This window comes from Cygnus olor, chromosome 28, assembly GCF_009769625.2.
Source record: "Cygnus olor isolate bCygOlo1 chromosome 28, bCygOlo1.pri.v2, whole genome shotgun sequence".
Classification (NCBI taxonomy): Eukaryota; Metazoa; Chordata; class Aves; order Anseriformes; family Anatidae; genus Cygnus; species Cygnus olor.
This window is the reverse complement of record NC_049196.1, coordinates 729,575-744,890: the sequence shown is the minus strand read 5'-3', so window position 1 is coordinate 744,890 and position 15,316 is coordinate 729,575.

Here is a 15,316-nt window from a genome sequence, read left to right as displayed (position 1 = left end):
CAGACACATCTGAGAGCTCCTGAAGATGAGCAGTAGGGACAAGGGTGGCCTTACTGTCACCTCCACATGGAAGATGGAGCTGCCTGACCAGAGCTGAGCACCCAAAATCCAGGTGCTCTCAGGCCCTGCTGGATTCGTCCCAGAGGCTGCTGGCAGCTGGCTGCCTGGCTTTGTTTGTGGCAGGCGAAGCAAAGACTGAGTGGTCACCTGCAATTGCTAATGCAGCAGTGAGGAGAGAGAGCATCACTCAAAGAAAAGTGTACGCTTTCAAGGCAGTGCCATTGCCTGTCCCTCAGAGCAGGACTGTAGGTGAACACTGCCTGAAAGACATCACATTTAAAAGCAAATAACCATGGCTTTTGTCTGTGGAGAGACCTACATTTACACTTTCAAGCTGTGTCCCGCCCCACAGGACAAACCCGTGAGTTCTCCCACCATTCGGAGATTGGTGCAACATGAAGATTCGTGTCTAAGAAACCTCTTCCCCTACAAGCCCTGCAGCATGCTCAGTGGTGGCATCCACTCCTCTGCCCAGGGACATCGGCCCACTACAGAGGGCAGCTCCCTGCTAGCATCCAAATCCTTCACGGTCCGTGCCCTCAGCTTCCCTATTTGCCTTCCAGGCTGCCTTTCTTCCTTCTTCTGCCGGCTTGCTTGCCCCATTTCTAACAGCCACATTTTTCTGATGTTTTTCTATGGCTTTGCTCTCCAGCACTGGTATTACAGGGAAGGAGAGGCAATGCTTGCAACCCAAACTATTGATGAAGGAGTCATAGGATTGCAAGTGAGAAATTCGTTGTTTAAACAGCAGTGCCCTGACTTCCTAAGGTGGTCTTGTTCTGAAAATCGAAGCTTTCCAACCATTCTGTCTTCATGATTTAATGAATTACCCAGTCTTTGAAATGAAGCAACTTCGTAGCTTTGGCAGCAGCATGGTTGGACTAACCGAACTCCAGCGGAAAATAGTCCTGCACTGCAGCAGTAAAGCAAGCACAGCTTTGGTTTGAGACTGCAGCATTTCTATCACAGCTCAACATCTGCTACTGGCGGCTGATCACAAGGGCAGCACGGCTTTGCTGTCCTCAGTCATGCGGGTTTTGGTGCTGATTAGAGAACTAGCTGGTTTTTGCGACGTCTTGAGGTAGGATATCAAAGTGGTGCAGAAACAGGAACTGCCTGGCAGGGTGGGGAGCATGCAGCTCTCCCAGCACCTCTGTGATTTCCTTTGGTGCATTCTGGTTTTATTGCCCAGGATTTTATTTGGTTTGATTCTCTCTGTGCCACATCTGTCATTGCTTCTGTTGCATGCAGAGCTGGGTTTTGCCATCCTGAAACAGCTGGGCTGGGTTGTTTCAGACACTGATCACCATCTTTCCGAGAGGAGATGCTGCTCCACCTGCATGGCGTGGGTAGAGATCTCACAGTCAGCTCCTCCTCTCCAGTCAAAATATCAGAGCATCTTCTAGGAAGCAGGCTCCCAGTCTGCTCTGGCCTCCTGGACAGCCCAGCATCACATTTTTCCTTGGTAGTGCATGACTGAGCACCTTTGCCAAGCCCTTAATGATGGCATTAAGACAAAATAATGTCCTGCTGCCACTTAGAAGGACTTTGCTCAGTAAATGAGGGAGCAGCTGTGAGGGAAAGCGCTAAGGCAGAATGAGATACCGCGTACCATCTGTGAGCTGCATGGTGAAAGCCCGTCCTGCCCTTGGAGTTGGGGGCAAGAGGAAGCAACCTGGGCTGAAGAGCTGAGAAGAAACCCAGCCTTTTGCGGGGCTGACACTGGTGCTGAACATCAGAGGTTTGTGCTGGTGCTGCCAGGATGCTACCACCTCCAGGATGGGGAAGCAGCGGGTGAGGAAGGGAAGTGGATGCTTGTGGCTATCGCTAGCAGCAGCCGGCTCTGCGGAGGGAGCCTCGCCTGGAGCGCACACATCCAACACAGGTTCCTGCCTTATTAAAAATAATAACCCACATCTATTAACTCCTCTGCTGCCTGCTGCCCGTACACCCACAGTCGTCAGATGAGATGTATGACAGCTTGATGCCAGGCTGTCAACAGACCGCGGAGCTGAACCCGGACAGAAATAGCACTTTCTGCCACATCTCTTCCACTCTAATCCCTGTGTGCTTAATCCACACCAGTACCAAGGCATGGATGGCACTGCAAGGACCAGTGTGAGCTGGAAGTCTGTGCAATGTTATAAATCAGTGCAGAACCAGTGAACTCCTACGAAATCACCAAAAGGCGCCAGCCGGTTAAACCTGCCCCACGTGCCAGTGGCTCAGGTCTTGAGATGGTTGATTACTGCTCGATCTCCTAGGGAATAAATCTCTTACCCAGGCAAAGGGCTGGCTGTCAGTGGATGATGCAGAACCATGCTGCCTGGCAGGGGACTGTAGAGCTTTATTATAAATGATGGGCATGGGCTTTTCTGATGGGAATTTGCTCTTAGCAGCATGAACAAAAAAATCCAAACAAATCCAGCACTGTGCATATTGCTCCAGAGAGGACCAGGAACCTATTTGAAGGCGGCATTTTGCAGTAATAAAGGTCCAGGGATGGCATCAGTCAGGTGGAAAACATACCAAAGGAGGACTCAGGCAAAGCCCAGACAAAAATCCTTGTGCCTTGCACAGACTCCATCAGCTCTGGCAAGCTGCCGGAAAGCGGAGGGTGAGAACAGCCAGAGCTGAGCACAGCGTGTCAAATCAGCGACAGGGGAATTGATAAAGCCCATAATAATGGGAAAATTAGGCAGTACTTTGAATAATTATGGTATAACATGGGAAAGCCAAGTGGCTTCGGAGGAGAATGCCGTAACTCATGGTCGTAACAACATTATCGGCCGTAGGGTTATTATGGTCAGAAAGGTTTGGTTGGGCCATGGAACTTATGGCCTGGGATGATGTGGAGGCTGGACACACATCCAGCTATGCGTGGTAGATCCAGCAGCACCTTCTACTGCAGCAAGGACCATTTTTCCAAGAGCAATGGCCTTGTCTCCGACTGAAATTTGAGGAATCCAAGAGGGATAATGGCAATGCCTAATCATCCTATCTTAGTAAAACTTGAGCTAAAACAAGCCCCCATCACCAAGCCCAGCCCCTGGCACTCCTGCATTTCTGTGCTAGCCAAACCCCAATTTTTGTGGAGCACTAGCTGTTGTGGGCTGGAAGCGGAAAAATGCCAGATGCTCCCAACAATGAATATTTACACTACCTGTAGAAATGGTTTCTGACAGTAAACCAGCTGATGTGCTCCATAGCCAAATCCCAGTGCAAACCAACACATTGGGATGTTGGATCCCAACCACCCGGAGAAAGGGATTCATCTCATTTGGAGAGGGCAGCCCAAGCCAGGAGACGGAGCCTTTTCCTCTCCAGCAGCATGCAGGGCGACTGGCTCAGACATTCAGTCTTGCAATAGCTAAAGTGAGATGTGATTAATTCTACCCAGAGATTATGTGATGCTACACAGTAATGATGGCAAATCATTTGTGTCTCTGATGAGTTTGACCTTGACGTGGATTTCACTTGGACTGCCAACAACGAGCTTTAAACCCTTTAAAAAATACATTTGCCATCAAATAGGAAAAGGATTTGTAATCTCAATTATTGACATGCTCAGGGAGAGCTCAGCTTCTACAGGACATTTGTAAATGGGGATTAGATGTAGGTCAACCAGGTGTTTTGGAAATTGGATCAAAACCTACCTTGGCTGTGAGGAGAACCCTGTGCTACTTCAGTGATTCAGAAGAGTTAATCTTACATGCCCTGGATCAGAGAACTAATGTTCAAAAGGGTGATCCCCACAGCAGTTTACAGCAAGCAATCAGATTTGGCTAAGCCATAAACTATGTGAAAACTCCCTGAGCACCAGTCCATGCTCAGTAAAGCTTGCGAGAAACTTCTATATCATTTTTCTTAACCCTCTGCTGAAGCCCAGAAACAACACTGGAGCCAGAGGAAGGTGTAAGCTTTTTTTCCAAGGATACAAAGTGTGCAACTAATGGCTGTTCGAGGTTTGTTCTGTCATCTGCAGGAGTCCTCCAAAATGGCTTGTCCCATTAACCCCACAAGCTTTTAGAAAAGTTCTGTGCATCCATGGCTGGACGTGATGTCTGCGAAGCATGGTCACGTTCTGCCAGTCGATGTTTTAGGAGTGCCGAGAGTTAACCCCAGTGCCGTACGGTGCCCAAACTGATTCATCTTACATAAATCCCCTGTTCCCCCCCCAGTAAATTATTTAAAAGCCCAAATCTTGCCTCTTTGATGCTGCTGCCTCAGCACAGCCTGAGCCGATGGGTTTTGCACCAATTTGCTGTTACCCTCGGCAGACTATCAAGCAGCACACATCATCTGTTTTCTCCAGCCTCTTCTTTCAGCCTGCTCCCTACCCCTTTCTCTCTTCCACCCCTCCCACCCCATCCTCCCAGCCTGACAGCTGTTTTTCTGAAGTTTTCATGAACCCCTCTTGACAGACCCAGCTGCCTTCCTGCATCCCTGCAGGCAGAGCTGCCTAATCTTCTCCAAATAAATCAGCCCCACACCAAGTGAGCCAGGCACAGAGGGGAAGATGACTTTGAGGCGTTGCTGAAATAAACCTGTCACTCTGGGAAGCTGCTGTGTTCAATTCACAGGCAATGTCTTTTTTTATTATTATTTTTTCCTTATTATCAATGGGGCAACAGCAGCACATGCAAGACATGCTCTGCTCCTCTGTGCTCCGGAGGAGAGGGCGGGACTATACCCAGAGCTCAGATTCCCATTGTAGCTCCCTGGATGAAGCTGTTTGTGCAAGGAAATGCTCAAATCAGCACGAGCAGACAAGAGTAAGTCTTGCCCATCCTCCTCCCTGTGGCCATGAGGTTCCTCAAGGCTACCTGCAACCTCATCTGAGGGCAAAAGGGGGCTTCTGAAGGACCCTCACACACACCCTTTCTCTTCTGTGCCCTTGTCGTGCACATCCTGCGATGTGCTGGGGGCTCCCATTGCCACTTGAGCCCTGTTTAAGGTGGTGGGGCTGAACTGCTGGAGGTGGTGGCGTTTGAGCATGTCCCAAGGGTCCTATGCTGGTCTCTTGCAGTTGCCACCTCCAAGGAAGAGATGTGTAACGGCAAAGTCGGAGGAGATTTTCCTAGGCATTGTCACCTGAGCAGCTTTCCTCGAGTCCCAGGAGAAAAAAGCTGCCCCAGATTTTTGCAACGTGGATGGCTGTTCCTGAGCCGTTCCCTGGCATTCTTTACTGTCTACTGATGTACGCAGGCATCCTATGTATTTTAGATGCCTGCTTGGAGGGAGAGGGATCAGCTGGTCCTGGTGATTACAGATTGTCTGCTGTGGACATCTGCACTCAAGCAAATGAACCCTAGCAAGGCTGTCTGGTGACCCAGGGAGAAATTAGTCTATTAATACTCAGCTTCCTCGCAAGGTAGGGGCATGAGCACCTTCTGCAGCACAAGCTGTAGCTATGGAAAAGCAGCTGTCAGGTTTTAAATGCTGAAATATGAGCTGGTCCATGACAAACAAATTGTGGGACCAGCGCTGCGAACAGGATGGCGAGCAGCACCATATTGGTGCAGAGCCGTGATTCGTGCCCTGCATTTCTGTGGCACAAAGTAGGGATTTTTTTTTTGGATATCAGCAGCCCATAGTGACAAGTATCTGGAGAAGTGGCCAGTATGTGAAAGTACGGGAATAGCCCGACCATGGCATTAGAATAGCTTTGCAGATACATACCTTAAAACAAAACCTACCTCCTGTCCTATAACTCCTGGAACAAAAGAGGGAGTGAGAGTCAAGGCAGATGATTTTCTTCAGCCTTCTCATCTAAGCCCAAAGACAGGAAAATGCACAATTTTGTTCCTGTCACCCTGTTCGAGTCTGTGATGTAGTATGTGAATTTTCCAGCATGCAGACTGAGGAACAATTTCTGCCTCAAAGAATGACCTAAATTTCAAGGCAACCAAGAGATGAGGGACAACATCACCTTAGTTCTGGACCCCTGGCTATATCAGGGTCCCAGACCTCTGAAATCCTGCCCACCAACATGGAATCATAGAATCATAGAAAGGAAGTGAAGGTCAGAAGGGACCTCAAGGCCCGTCTGATTCCACCCCCCTGCCATGGGCAGGGACTTGGCCCCAGGCTGGCCTTGGGCACTACCGGGGATGGGGCATCCACAGCTTCTCTGGGTGTCCTCTTCCAGTGCCTTACCACCCTCAGAGAAAAGAATTCCTTCCTTATATGTAATCTAAACCTACCCTTTCTTAGTTTAAAGCCATTGTTCCTTGGTTACACACATAGCTGCACACCAGTCCTCGTGTGGCACTTGGCAGCTCATTCGTGGTTCTTTATAGCGTTTTTCTGATTATTGTATTTGCAAGGAAATGGTCCCGGTGGTGGCTCAGGAGGACCTAAAGCCAGAATGTCTGAATCTGCAGGAATTCTGAGTCAATGTCCCCCTGGGGCAAACATGATTTTCTTTACCTGCTTAGCTAGATACTGGTTTGAAGTCAGAATATGACATTTCAATGCCAATATTAACTCAGGAGAGTAAAGCCAGGGAAATAAGACATTTCTGGGAGGATGGAAATGAAGAGAGAAAAAAAAGACTTTGACTGAGACGAGTTTGGCGGACAGAAAGTGAAACAGTTTCAGGAAAGAAAGAGAAACCAGAAAACATTTCCACCGAGAGGCCCAACATTTAATTACACGCAGCTCTGCAGAGGCCTTCCCTTTTCTGGCCTTCCTCCCAGAGCTCCTGATGATGCCGATGGACGCTTCCTGCTGTGTGACGGGCAGCTGGGACCCAGGGCCGCTCGCCAGCACCTGCCTCCCATGGGGATGGTGCTGCCAGCAGCCCACTGCGGGTCTGGGGCAGCACGGAAGACACAGAGGCCTCGGAGGAGATTGAAGTGATCATATTAAATCTCCAGCCCAGCTTTGACCTTTCCATCTCTTGGAGACAGACGTCTTTGGTCAGAATGGATTAGAAGGATAAAGTCTGACGGCAACGCAGGCTGCAGGACTTCCTTCGGAGACTCTTACGATGCACTCAGTCATCTGAAAGAACTCAGAGCACTTCCTGAACGACAGCCAAGTCTTGTCTCCAGATGATGGAGAACTCACTCAACCCACAGGGACGTTTTTCAAGTAGCTCATTAACGTCCCTGGTAAAGCCGTGCACCTTTTGCCAGTCCGGCCACCAGTGCAGGGAGGACTTCTCTGCCAGGAGAGGCTCTTGTGGCAGGATGGGGTCTGGTTCTGGCTTCTGCAGGGTGTAGGACAGCTACGTGTCTGGCTGACACCTGCGACAGCTGTTTGCCAGAAAGAAATTGTCACACAGAGGCTGGGGTTTCCAAAATGAGGGCGTTAGGGCAAATCACGTGTCCACTGGCAACGTGAAATCCTGGGCAGCTGGAGATTTCACCAAAGGCTTCCTCCACCCCATGCTGATATCTGCACAAGGTGTCTGAAAGGGACGCGAGGAAAGCAGGCAGCACCACTCCTCCCTCAGTGCAGAAGTGCCTCCGATCCACAGAAAAGGCAGGGAAGGAGCTCACCTGCCCGAGAGCCCAGAAACAGAGGCTCCCCCGGGACCCGAGGAAGGGCTGGTGCTTAAGTGAGAAACAACCGAGGGACGAGGGTGCTTTATCCCAGACAGCATGTGAGCTTTAAACATCTCCCCACCCACCCCCAAAAACAAACAAACAAACCAACAAACAAAAAAAAAAAACACCACTAATAGATGTAAGAACAGATTTCAAAAAGCCAAAGAAAAGATAGCTTATCATGGTCATTTTTCAGAGATCTGAGATAAAACAGAAAAACAAAGTTTCTATTTTTATTTTCTAAAAGCAAAAGGATCTCCTCTTTCTCCATCGTCTCTCTTGGAAAAGACTCAAGAGTTGTGTAGTTTTTTTTTTTAAGCATTTACTTATGTGGGAAAAGATCTTTTTCTGGCCTAAACTGCTCCCAGTACTGCAACACAACAAAATGATAGCAATTTGCAGATATTTACTAAGAAGTTAGATCCTGTTTCTTCAAGCTTGAGTCTTTTTCCAGGAAATCAGGCAAGCTGACTGCACTGCTGCAAGCAGAAAGTATTAATGTGCTAAACCTAAATTAAATGTCCCCCCCATGCAGCCACTTCCTAGCATAGCCAAAAAAAACACCATTATTCCATAGTTAAGGTGCCACTCTACTTCAGAGTCAGCAAGCAGAAATATAAATTGCTGCTTAAAAATAGGGGGTAAAAAGAGGAACAAATTCAAAATATAATAAAGTTGCAAAAAGCTGAAAACTGCCATGGTATCTTACAGAAAAGAGTTTGAAGATTCTGAATTCTAACTCACAGAGATTCTTCCATGAGTCTAAATAATGCCATAAAATAGGTAGAAGCATTCAATAATGTATTTCTATTTTGGAGTTGGAATGAAATGTAATTTTGTCCTGATAGCAGATGCCAACAAGCTACATCCCAGCCCATTAGCATTATGATGGAGTTTCCTGGCAACTTGACATATGAAAATTCATCTTTTCTGGTGATTTTGAAAGGTATCAGACAGAAGTTTAATGTCTCAACAATCCTGCAGCATCAGTTTGAGTAGCAAGAAGAGCTTGTGCCACCTTCTCACCCACCACCTCAGCATCTTCCACTGGTGGAAGCCTGCAGTGATCGTCTGTTGGCATGGATGTAACAAGCACAGTCACCCTGGGGCTAGCAGAGGGATTTTCTTTTCTGTGTCTATCACTGTAAGATGCTCACCAGCATCTGCTGTGGATAAGCTTGTTGGATGGGAAGAAACCATAGAAACATCCACACGTACAGCATGCTTGGCAATGCCTAGGACAGGACCCGGAGAAGATTCAAGCACAGAACCTCACAGTGGTATAAAGACAATTCACCTGTAAGACAAAGCTAACTTCAAACCCCATGAACACAGACTTATTCTGGTAATCTGCTTCCTCTGGCCCTGCACTGCATGGTAATGGAGCCATTGTTCTGTGATGAGCATACGGTGTGGTGGAGAACCGACGCAGGTCGCCGCCTGATGCAGGATTCCTGTGGAAACAGAGCCTTTCCTTAGCTTTATTAGAAAAATAAAGATAAGCCTGAAAGTTGAGAGCGGGCCAGGGTATTATTAGCTATTGGTAGAGCAACAGATGGTGCTGAGAACCGAGTCTAAGTTTCTCCTGGCTGGGGGTGAACTGGAACGGAGGTGCCTGGTGGACCTCATGGTAGGACTGGAGGAGACACCACAGGTAGAAGCCTCACCCTGCATTGCCCTTCTGGCAGATGCAGGGCACAAAGACATATTTCAGGGGTCACAGCCTGTGGCTCACAAATCACAGGGTATGTATTTGCAAAGGGAGACAGAAAAATCGGAAGGTGCGGGATAGAGCTGCGGTATTTTTAAGGCCTGGGAAAATGCCTGACATTGAGAGGCAAAGCTTGAAGATTGTGCAGTGACTTTGATTACAGTGTGTAAGTACCTTCACGGGAAGAAAATAAGAGGTACCAAGAGGCTCTTTATTCTAATATGCGAAAACATAGCAGGAACCACCGGCTGGAAGATGAAGACAGGGAAAGTGGAGTCAGAAATGTGGCTCAGACAACCTATGGTGAAGATGATTATCTATTAGGATAAATTACCAGGGAAGCAAGGCAGTCTTTATCTCCTGATAGAGGCACACGGTGCCTTTCTGGAGAAGGCATTAACAAAAGCTGGTTGTTGGGCTTATTAATAACTCTGTAAAATTCACTGGCTTGTTTTATAGGTGTGACCAGACTGCATGGTCTCGTATTCAATACCTGACGTCTCTGCTGTCACCCAGCTCAGCTCCAGTGCTGGAGAGAGGTGGGTTGCCTCTTACAATGGGTCATTTTCCTGTATTTATCCACCTTTCCCTGGCGTTTCTCATTCTGACACCAGACTCCACATGTCGTGGGTGCAGGAGGGTCTGTCAGTGCCTAGAAAAATGTGGCTGTTTTTCCTAAAGACCTTTTGGAGCTTATCGGTCTCCACTCGCCACACAGCACTCAGCACAGGTTGAATATCCTCAGGATGCGGCACTGCAGCATCCCATGCTACAGGAATCGCCAAAACGATGGAAAGTCCCTTCAACAGAGGTGTGACGTGACAGGTTTGAGCTGATAAGCGGCTGCTTTCTTGTTCTCCAGCGGCTGGAGGAGATTGTCACCCAAGGAACGTGATAGCAAGGCAGGGCCGATAACAGCATGAGCTGGCTGGGGATCCAGGCAGGCAGCCCCTGAAGACCAGAGCGGGATGTCCAGACAGAAACATGCTTCAATTTCTTTTCTCAGACTGAGACATCCCAGATAAAGCCTTTATCTGGCCTTTTCTCCAATCAATATGATGCTTCAGCCTCCTTCTCGGAGCACAGCGGGGGCAGGCGTCGCAGGAACAGCTTTATCGCAGCACTCGCTGTAGCTGCAGGAAAGCTGGATTTTCCTCCCAAAGGTGAGTTCGCCGAGTGCTCTGAGCTCTGGCTGCCTGCTACCACTGCGACATTTGTTCTTCGTGGTGAGCCACAGCTCCAGACAGGCTGAGGATGTCAGCCCAGCCAGCCTGGGGATGCTCGCGAGAGGGATGCATCGAGGCAAAGGTGAAAAAAAAAAAATGTGATTTTTTTTTTTTTTCCTCTCTCGCTCCGGTGACCTGAAAGCATATTTACCAGCAGGCCGGAGCGTTTCCAGCCTGCCTTTTGGACAGGAGAGGGCAGCAAAGTGCTCCTTTTGAAGGAAGGGAAAGCAGGTAGGAAGAGGAGCGTGAGGTCTCCATTTGGGGATGTTTTGCTGTGAGAAATTTCAGCCAGAATCAATTTCTGTTGCTCTGGAAAAAAAAAAAAAAAAAAAAAAAAAAAAAAAAAAAAAAAAAGGGCTTACCACAACCAAAATGCACGGAGTTTGGAGCAGAGCCCAGAGCCGGAATCAGCTCCCACCAGATGCTCCTGGAAGCTGGGACTTTTAAAAAATACCAGGCAGACAATGCTCATGTTTTGGGTGCTGGAGGGAGGGTGCCCAGGCCAGACGCCACCTACGTGTGCTGACTCCTTGTCTGGCCGTGAGACACCTCCATCCCCTCCCAGCTCCCTGCTAAGCCAAGCCGTGGTGCCGAAGCAAGCACTGGGACACAATCCTGCTCTGTTCTGAGTGGGTTTGTTGCCATCATTGATGCTCAGCACTGGTCCTGTCAGAGATGCTCATGTTGTGCCCCCAGAGCTGAAGGATGTGCATGCCTGGCTAGACTGGGTTTCCGCTGGCTTTTCCCAAAAATCAAGAGGGGGTGTGAGTTGCAAACAGAAACAGAGCAAAGCAAAACAGTTTTTCTCTGAGATTTGCCATCCAACAGATGCTGCAGAGCTGGTGAGCCACCCTGTCTGCTTTCTCTGTGGATAAACCCCCATTCTCCCCACTGTGGGCCAAGAGGAGCTAGAAATTGGGAAGGACTTCCCAGAACACACCGTGAGCCCTGCCACCCGCACAACTCTGCGGTTACACGTTGGGGTTTCACAGAAACCCCCGCGATGGGCAGGGTTGGCACACTCAGCAAAGGGTGCAGCTATTGCTAAGGCTGAGACAGACACACACTTCCTCCTGCCCTCCTTCAGCTTGCACACTTCAGCCTGGAGGGACTTGGCTGGGTCAGAAGGGCAGGGTCTAGAAAAATGCCACTCCAGAAAACCTTCAATCCTCCTGCACAAACTTTGCATCACATCTGCCAGTCCTCTGGGAATGCCCTTGGTACCCTGAGGTGTCTCCAGTGGCCTTGCACGCATATGCCACCAAGTCAGGCACCAGAGGGGTGCACACCAGCTGCGTGCCACCCTCTGTTTTATACAATCACAGAATCATCTATGTGGGAAAAGACCTTCCAGATCACCGAGAGACCTACCGAGTCCCATCACCAAACCACGTCCCTTGGTGCCACCTCCACATGTCCCTGAAATCCCTCCAGGGCTGGGGACTCTGCCACCTCCCTGCGCAGCACATTGCAATGCTTAACCATCATCTCCATGGTGAAATTCTTCCTGATACCCAAGCTAAACCTCCCCTGGCATAACCTGAGGCCGTTTCCTGGCATTCTGAGAAAAGATGGACGCCTCCTCGCTGCAGGTAGTGGCAGAGAACAGCGAGGTCTCCCCTCAGCCTCCCCTTCTCCAGATTAAACAGCCCCAATTCCCTCGTTTTATTTGTCACCTCCATCAGCCTCCTGCCCCTGCTGTCTGTTTGCTCCGTGCAGGATTCACTTGCCCAGACATAAACACTTGGGCTGTGCCTGTGGTTATGCTCTTGGAGGAGCTGTGGCATGTCCTGCACAGGGACATGGGACTGGAAACCGTGGGAAATGCCTGCTTTTTGGGAGAGGCACCTGTAATCCTGAAACCTAGGTGCTCCCAGTCCAGAGCTCAATCCTCCACGGCTGCCTTGTAAGCATCTTCCTTTGAGGATACCTCTATCTTTTTATCTGCCATCTTTGATCTGTCATTTCAGCTTAGACACTACATAGCTGTCGATAGGGGGCAGGTGTTGCCATCACATCATTTCTTATTACATATTAGAAAGACTAATCCTAACTGGACTAATCCTACAGAGCAATCCTGGCTTCACAGGTCCCCCTTCTCGCAATGACAGAGCCCAGGACTCCCAAATCTCACGACTGCACACCCTGTCACATTCTGCTCTATGTCTGCCGGCCCACACAGCCACAGCTCTGGCTCCTGACTCCAGAAGACCACAGACCTGTCAGCTTCGTTGCCACAAAAACTTGTCCCTTGCTCTCACTGCCCCGTGATCCCATACCCGTGACTGCCTGAGGAGCCCCACGTCCCCCCGCTGCCCATCTTCCCAGCTCCCAGCCAGGCAAACACCAGTCCCCTACCTTAAGTGCAGCCTTGTGCTTCCATCTCCACTGGGAAATTAAGCAGTATCAGATGTTCCTGGGCACAGTGACTCTGTCATCCTCAGTACTACGTTATTTCAGCACTTTCCAGCATGTTTTTGCCCGTGACATGGCACAGCATGCAAATGATCTCTCTCCAGTGATTTCCAGGCAGGGTGAGGGACCGTTCCCAAGAGGCTCTGACTGTGGGCATCCTACTCTGAAGCGAGTTTAATGGTGTGGATACAACCCCCATGGTTTCAGTTTAGCCTCCCTACTCCAGACTGGCCCCAAGCACATTTAACTTCCTAACTCAGATGTGCTGATCCCACCGCATCCTTGGGCCCACCCTCAGGTCTGTCGTGGTTCCCAGCCTGCACAGAGCCAATTTCAGAGCCTCAAAGCCTCTTGCCCCCCTCCTGTAGGAATGCAGAAGCTCTGCGGAGCCCTCATCACCAGGTTGTCAAGCCTACTGGTGAGAGTCATCCAACCAAATTTAGCCGGCTGCAAAGTAGGTGTCTCCAATGAGCTCATCACTTTGTGGGCCCTTTGGAGCCAGTGGCAAGAAGCAGGAATGAGCCACAGAGCTGTGGACAGCTGTCCTGGCCAGAGCTGGCTCCCCTTCAGGAGGTGCCCCTTGCTCTCCATCCCCCAGCCCTGCTCAAACACTCACCTCCAAGGCTTAGATGCTGAAACTTAAGCAAACGTGTCCCATTCCCTGGAGCAATGTGTTGCAGGATTGCTGACTGCTCCTATCCTTCCTGTGGAGTCTAGGGAACAGCCCCACAGTTACCCCGCTGATCCCATAACCAGGGCTCATTCCCCCCCACAAGGAGTTTCCCCAGTCACACCCCATATTTGTGCATAAACTTCATTTTCTCAGACCAGGATAAAAACTAAGGAGGAAATATGACAACACCAAAGTTCAACTAAAAGTGCTAAAAAAACTTCCTTAGTTGGTGCAGCTGAAAATAGAGCTGCTTGCACACATCAGCTGCTCCTGCTTAAAAAGAATCTTGACTGCCTTGAATATATTTGTATTTATAGCTGAGAAAACAGTGCTTCCCTTGCTGATAGCCTGTGTAAATGCAACAGTTTGCTCACTACGTCTGTTGGAGAAGCACGAGCCCAGCCGGTGGCTGTAGCGCTGCCAGCACGCAGAGTTCCTCCAGCCCTCCGCAGCCCTCCTGGGATCTCTGCAAGCAGGCGATACGTGGAGCCGAGTGGCAGCAAAGGCGGGCGGCTTGCATCCAGCCCTACTGGGAACAGTGCTCGGAACAGAGCAGAGCCCAGAGCAGGACTTTCAAATCCAGGGAAAAGCCAGCCTGAGGCACGGAGGTGCTTGGAAACGCCTTCGTGAGGCCAGATCTCCTCTGGTTTTAGGCTGAAGTCAAGCTGATGCCTGCAGCTGATCTCTGGATACAGAACCACGTCGTCCTGCCAGCAGAAAGAGGCCGGGTTTTCAGATCTGCAGATGGAAATTGTGATTAGAGCTGAGACCATGCTCAGCTGAGTGCTCTGGTGTTCGTAGGTAAGTGCTGGCTCTTTCACTGTTATTGCTGTTGTCATTTTATCAGCTTGCTGCAATCTGCTTTTTTCTATGTTTGACTGCTTATAATTAGCCCGCTGGGTCTGCTATTCTCTCAATTTCTTTATCTGTTTCCTGACAGATTTGGAGATGGCTCCATTTAAATATATACTGTGCTTTAAGAAAGGAAACTCTTCTGCAGCGCTCTTTGAAGCTCAGCACTCCGGGGAGACTGCCAGTAGACAGGCTTTCGGCTCAAAGAATATGTGTAATAAGGGACAATTAGGTGGCAGCAAACATTTAATTATCAAATGTATTGGTGCTTCTTACACTGCCTGAAGTTAAGCAGGTGCCTCATACACAGGATTCTTCAAATATCAAATGTGAAAAATGTTTCAGAGCAAAACCAGATGAGCTGACGAATATATTTAGGCTATAAATTAAGCAGAGGATTTTAGCAAAGTCCTGGATCAGCCTTCACGTTGTGTTAGCATCCATAGGGGGGTGGCTTCATGGACTAACGCAGGGGACTGCACACCCTGCCCTCTGACAGAGGGGACCAGATCCTGCCCCTGCTGTGTCTGGGAAATGCCCTGGCTAAATGCTACCGACCTCGAGACACCAGAATCACAGTCAAACCAGCGGCGTGCCCCAAACCCACTTCACTTCCATGGGCTGCAGCTGCCCAAAGATGTCCTACCACCGTGTCCTTGTCCCTTGCCATCCTGCTCATGGAGCTTGCAATCCTGGGGGCAAGCAGGAGTCACCCTTCCTGAAAGCTTCCCCAGGTCCTAGATAGGAAAAGTCTGCCCCAAAAAGGGGCCACCGCTGTTCTCCACCCTTTGTTCACCCTCTCAGCTCTTCCTCCAGCCTCCAC